This window comes from Hydra viridissima, unplaced genomic scaffold (genome assembly GCF_058129835.1).
Source record: "Hydra viridissima isolate aposymbiotic clone 2 unplaced genomic scaffold, HvirCarnegie_v1 scaffold_1, whole genome shotgun sequence".
Taxonomy (NCBI): Eukaryota; Metazoa; Cnidaria; class Hydrozoa; order Anthoathecata; family Hydridae; genus Hydra; species Hydra viridissima.
The window spans coordinates 37,148,693-37,155,538 of record NW_028324300.1 but is presented as its reverse complement, the minus strand read 5'-3'; the positions used below and the strand labels follow the sequence as shown (position 1 = coordinate 37,155,538).

The 6,846-nt window shown below is 30.4% G+C and overlaps 1 pseudogene; it reads left to right on the top strand.

The window, feature by feature from the left end:
• Positions 1–1,257: 1,257 nt before the first annotated feature.
• Positions 1,258–6,633, top strand: LOC149894814 (uncharacterized; annotated as a pseudogene).
• Positions 6,634–6,846: the final 213 nt, after the last annotated feature.

The following is a 6,846-nucleotide window of genomic DNA, read 5'->3' as shown; positions in this document are numbered from 1 at the left end:
AGCTTTTTGTGGTTTTTATGCTTTTTAAAGATTCAAAGTTACATCAAATAACTAATTTAGTAACAACATCATGCGACTAGTGGATATGGGGTTCTATGGTTGTTAGACTTCACATTTGTGTGTACTTTGTCTGCAAAAAGAGTGTTTTTTTTGTCCAAGTTTGTATAAAATATGGGGAAGAAAACACATAGTTAGAGGCATTTTTTCTAATTATTCTGAAACTAAAACACATAAAAACCTCTTTATATTTTAGTTGTTAAATCCACAGGTTTGCTTTGTTGTTTTTGTTTAAAATGATTGAACAAATATTGGATTTAATAAAACTTTTTTTCATTTTGTAAAAATTACTTTAGAATTGTAAATTCAAAATTAATTGGTAATTTATAAAATAATTTCAAAGTTAATGCTAGAATCAAGTTTTTTTTATTTAAATCAAATATTTATAACCTTGTTGTGCTTTTTTTCTTGTATTTAAGTATCTCCTAAAGTCTTTCATTGCTTTGGCCAAGTTTTTTTCAACTATTTAAAAATGTGAAAACAAATGTTTATTATTTTTGGGAAAAGCCACAACATCAAAGTAATTACATTTAAGCAGTCAACAGTCGAAACAACTAAAAAGATTTTTTATCAACACAAGCTTGTAATGAAAATTTTTTTCAAAGATCAGTTTTTTAAGCACTGAAATGCCATTTAAAAGAAAAACTCATCAAGATTGTCGGCAATCTGTATGCTTCTTTTGTTTTTCAAAATGTGACAGGCATATTTCTGATTTCAACATGGAAAGAATACTAGGAATTTTTTCTGGAAATTCGATTGATTTTAAGGATGATAGAATTCCATTGGGGATATGCGATTCCTGCAGAGCAATGGTACAAAAGCATGGCAAAGGAGATAGAAACTTGCCTCTTCCCAAGCTACATGACTTTAACAAAGTGATTATTAGACCACAGACCAGAGGATTTGATTCTTGTAATTCTTTAATTTTTCAGGTTGGCTAATTAAAAGGACATTCTACAAAGCTCACTTTTTTAACCTATCAAGATTTGAAAAAATCATCAAGTAGCTTTGATAAACTACCCAGCAAGCACACAACGTTAAAACAACGTTGAAATAACGTTGATCAACGTCGATCAACGTTATTTAAACGTTGTTTCAACGTTGCGTGCTTGCTGGGTATGCTCAAACCGTCTCAGTGCAGTCAAAAGAGGAATAAAAAATAATTGTTCACAAGCCACCAAGTTTGAAAACCTAAAGAAAATGGTAGCAACTGATTCCAGAACTGCTGAAAAAATTGCGTCCTCTGTAATAACTCAAAAGGTATTTTCTCCCCAGGGCACTATTAGGTTGAGCAGAGAAAGAGGTAGAGCTTTTACAATCACTCCAGGTCCCTCCATAGCTCAGTGCATATCAAGAACTTCTCTAACTACTTTGGACATGGTTCAAGTTCAAATCAATAATGGTCTTTCAAATAAAAAGATGCAAGAACTGGCTGTAACATTAAACAAGACTACAAATTCAAAGTTTGTTGAAATAAAATTTAGAGAAAATTTTACAATGGCTGATCAAAAAGTTGAAAGTTTATTCAAAGTTTCCAAAATCTCACTTACAAGGTCATCAACAAAAACTGATTATTTGGCAAAGGTTGTTTACTGCAAGAGTTTAGGGGATTTTTATAACACAATTCTCAGAGTTAGAGCAATCACTTCACCGCCTCTCATCAAACTAGGTATTGATGGTGGAGGACCTTTCCTTAAGTTCAGCTTGAGTGTTATCTCCAATGGTGGATTTCAAAATGTCAAAACAAGTTCAGCCTCAAATGACAAATGCTTACTGGCTGTAGAACATGGGAAAAAAACAAGTGCCAAGCGTCAGCTACTTGTTGCTGTTGCTGAAAATGTTTTAGAAACTTATGAAAATGTCAAAAAAATTTAAAGTTTATATGGGAAAATTGATGTGCCTTTCTTTATTGCATGTGATATGAAGTTAGCCAATATCATCTGTGGCATTCAGTCTCACTCAAGCAAACACCCTTGCTGTTGATGTGATGTTAAATCTAGTGACCTAAAAGAACAGGGAACTCCAAGAAACTTCAAATCCGTTAGGATGCAATACAAAGCATTTATTGAGAAAGATAATGGAAAAATGTGTGCAAAGGATTTTCATAATGTTGTTCATAACCCATTGTTTGACCAAGAAGATGTCAAACAAGTTATTGAGTTTATTCCCCCAATGGAACTTCACCTTCTCCTTGGAATTGTAAATCATCTTTACAAATCAATGCTAAAAATATGGGCTAAAAGCAAATATTGGCTATTGTTTCTCAAATTTAAATTACAACCTTATCATGGTGGAGAGTTTTTTGGGAATGATTGTCATAAGCTTTTGATGAATACGGATGTTTTGCAAAGAATTATTGAAAGAGAAAAGGCAGACCATATGCTTGGTTTTGAGAAAACATTCCAACATTTTACGAGTGTTGTTAGCTCCTGTTTTGGAAGGACATTAAATACTGAATATATTCAACATATCAAAGACTTTAAGAACTCATACCTTCAACTCCCAGTTTCAGTCACTCCAAAAGCCCATGCAGTGTTCTACCATGTTCCTGAATTTATTACTCTGAAGGGTACAGCATTGGGCATTTTTAGTGAGTAATCAACAGAAGCCTTACATTCAATCTTCAGTGCTCAATGGGCTAGGTACAAAAGAAACCCTGATCACCCTGGTTATGAAGGCCAATTACTGAAATATGTTATTGACTATAACAGCAAGCATCTTTGAGTTAGATTTTTTAAATAATTATTTTTTTTTTAAACAGTTAAACAGTGATTTCTAGAATTTCATTCTTGTCTAAAATTTTTGTTTATATTATACACTGTATCAATTTATTTATATTTTCATAAAGTATCATAAGTTTACAAAAAATTAATCAGAAGTATATATCTTATTTTGCAAGTACTAAATAAAAAAATCTAAGAGCAATTTCAAGAAAAAGTAATAAACATCACAACACCACCATACAGTAATTTTTTTTTAAAGGAAATCATTTCATGTCTGTATGTATGTGTTTTTACAATGGGAGATTAAGTTTAAAATGGGATTTTCATATGTTTGATATCTTGTTAAAACCCATTTCAGTAAAGAGATATTTCTTTTTTAAATTAAAAAAAGTTACTATTATTGTGTGTATTTCCAATATTTGTTCAATCATTTTAAACAAAAACAACAAAGCAAACCTGTGGATTTAACAACTAAAATATAAAGAGGTTTTTATGTGTTTTAATTTCAGAATAATTAGAAAAAATGCCTCTAACTATGTGTTTTCTTCCCCATATTTTATACAAACTTGGACAAAAAAAACACTCTTTTTGCAGACAAAGTACACACAAATGTGAAGTCTAACAACCATAGAACCCCATATCCACTAGTCGCATGATGTTGTTACTAAATTAGTTATTTGATGTAACTTTGAATCTTTAAAAAGCATAAAAACCACAAAAAGCTGCTATATTTTGGCCATTTTTTCAAAGGCGAGATTCCTACTTTAAGAGCTATATCTTTGCACAGATAAAAGATATCTTGCTTCTATTTTTTTTTGCCTGAAAGATAAATTCCAAGGCTTCATTCTATTAAATTTTGAAACTTCCATAGTCGATAATAAGGTTAGAATAAAAACGTAAAGCATCCGTTGTCTCTTTTTAAAGAGGCTTTTAGTGCCATACCCTATACTTTAGGTCTCTGTACACAAACAACAAGTGTTAAAGAGCTGATTTTTTGTCAGGTTATAGCCAACACATATATGTGAAGAGTTTTTGATATTTTTTAAAAACTCCTTAACCCAAAAGTGAAAAAAAAAGAAAATAGATTTACGACGGGGCTCCAAGTGCGATGAGTAGCGCAAAATGCTATGAACTTTAAATGTGTTTTTCTCCTTTGGCTATAGAGATTAGATTTTAATTTTTACATCTGGTGGTATCTGAGACCTTGCAGATTAATGCCCCATCGGTCGTTTTTTTGGTCCTCAAAATTGATGTTGGGACCATTTTTAGATAGGTGTGAAGAAGAACATAAATGCATTGGATAGTGGAAATATTCCTAGGTTTTCAAATAAGAAAAATGACCGATATATGTCCAAAGAAGAACTGTTGCTCAAAATAAAGATTTTGGAAAATGATAAAAAACAAATAACAACCTAATCTTTGCACCTCCAGTGTCGAATTAATCAGCTGAGACATACAAACATTTAAGTCAGTCAGAGTTTATGTACCTTCCATGTAAAAATGCTCTTAAAATTCATAAATTTTACAGATCCAGGATGCGTCTCTAATGCAGATGGTATCTCTCGATTAATTTTGAATGCTAATATTAAAAATTTAAAAGAACATGGAAAAAATGTGTCTTTAGTATTTGATGAAATGAAAATTAAGAGTGGTCTTGTATTCAGAGGAATATTTTCATCCCTCTGCTATCCATTTGGTCATTTTGCGTCTAGTGGATTTAATAGTGATCAAATTTTTAATTGCGCTTGGGAAGCAACACGCATTCTTAAATGTATTGGGTTTAAAGTTCGCTCTATCGTAGCAAATGGTGCTTCCCCAAATCGTAAGTTCTTTCAAATTCATCTTGCTGAGAATTATGAAAACGTTAAGGATACTACTGTGCATTGGACATGGAGTATTTGGTGTTCAAGTATAGTTTTATTTACTACTTTTCAATATACAAATGCTGCTTTTAATTTGAAAAAAATATGTTATTAATTAAAAAACTGAAATATTTTTAAATATCAAAACAAATTTGAATAATATCTTTTAGCTCGAAAACTTTACTCTTTTTGTGATGCTCCTCGTTTAATAAAAACTACTAGAAATAATTTGGAAAACTCCCATTGGAATCAACATTCTAGAAATCTAATAGTAAGTTTAATTTGTAGTGGGCATCAGAAGCAGGGGGGGGGGGACGTCAAGGGCCTTGCTCCTTGGCGTCCGTCCCTCAAGATCATTGTAAGTTAGATAATCAGGTAAAGATGCTCAAGATCATTATGGTAATTGTGATAATTGATATTGTAGCTCGAAAATATGATTTATAAATATAAAATGTATGTATAAAAAATTGTTTCAGATTGAAGATCAGTTTATAACATGGCCTCAAATTATGAATGTCTATGGATGGGATTTGGGCATGTTTCATGATGCTGTTGGTCTACGATTGGGACACAAACTCAGAGATGAGCATATTCATTTAACTCCACAATCTAGAATGCGTGTTGATTTAGCTGCCCAGGTTAGACTGCATATAGCAGATAAATTTTAAAATTAGTACAATATTTTTTAACAGTTAAATTATATAATTATACTTAAGGTGTTGAGTCAAACTGTTGTTCACATGTTGGAGGAGCAGGGTAAAGCTGAAACAAGATGCCCACAAAAGTTTATAAATTTAATTGATACCTTCTTTGATTGCCTTAATATTTCAAGGCAGTTTAATTAAACTAGAAAACCGGCTTTAGATGTATACAAAACTCATTTGGATAAAAGATTTGAGGTACAATGTTTCTATATTAAAGATTTTTTATTTAAATTGTTTACTGTTCTATTCGTACTGTTTTATTCTTCCGGTTTCATTATTATGTGACTATTTTTTGACAGTAATAAAAATAGTTTATATTAATATTATGTTAATAATAATTATTAATTATTCAGGGTTGTCACTAAAACCAGAAGTACCCAGGAAAACCTAAAAAACTCAGGAACTATCAAATTTTTTTATAAAACTCATCTAAACTCAGGGGAAATATGTTTTTTTTTTAAATTTGAACAGTATTTTTTTTTAAGAAAAGCTTGTTAATACATATGATAAGAAATTTGCAAGGAGTAGCTGTTGTTGTAATATGTTTAGTTTGTCAAATAAATAAATTGACTATAATGTGGATAAACTGGAAATAATTGGGAAAAGCCACGGAAAATTCAGGGAATTTAAAAAGCTTAACTTAAGAGAAAAGGTTCTTTGCTCGGAAAATTAGGGGAAAGTTTTTTTTAATTAGAGTGGCAACCCTGTTATTATTACTGTTATTGTTAATATTATTAAAAAATAATTAATGTCAATATATTGTTTCTTAAATAGTGGTTGAATGAAACGTTTATTAAATTTTTGAATGAATGGGAACAAGCCAGTCAAAAAGTTAAAAATTTATTGATAAAAGAAAAAGCCAAACTTTGTTTAAGTAAACAAACCCTAGAAGGGTTCAGAATTACAGGTAAACATTGATTAATATGAGCAAAACATAAACTTTTACTTTTATTATTTGATTAAAAAAATCAATTTCATTAAATTTTTTGAATAGTGCACTCATTTATTGAACTTAGTTCAGCTCTTTTACAAGAAGAAGGTGTAGAGTACTTACTTTCAGAAAAGTTCAGTCAAGATCCTATAGAGGAATATTTTTCCAAGCAGCGAAAAAGAGAGGGAGGAAACGAAAATCCTTGTTTAGAAGAATTTAATCGCAACTTTCTAGGTTTAAATATTGCCGGTGACAATCTTATTCGAGCCTTAAATGGAAATTATAGAGGAAGATTTCAGGAAGATCTAAAGATCGATGTTACTGACACAATACATCTGCCGAAGAGAAAGCCGTAGAAAATATTGATTTTATTTATTTTAAAATTTGAATATATATTCAATGGATTGAAAATCTTCCTTTTTTAGAAATTGAGTTTTAAATATCATTTGATTCTTGTTTTACCGCTCTGTCTACCTGTGTGTTTGTGTCTATGTGTGTGTGTGTGTGTGTATATATATATATATATATATATATATATATATATATATATATATATATATATATATATA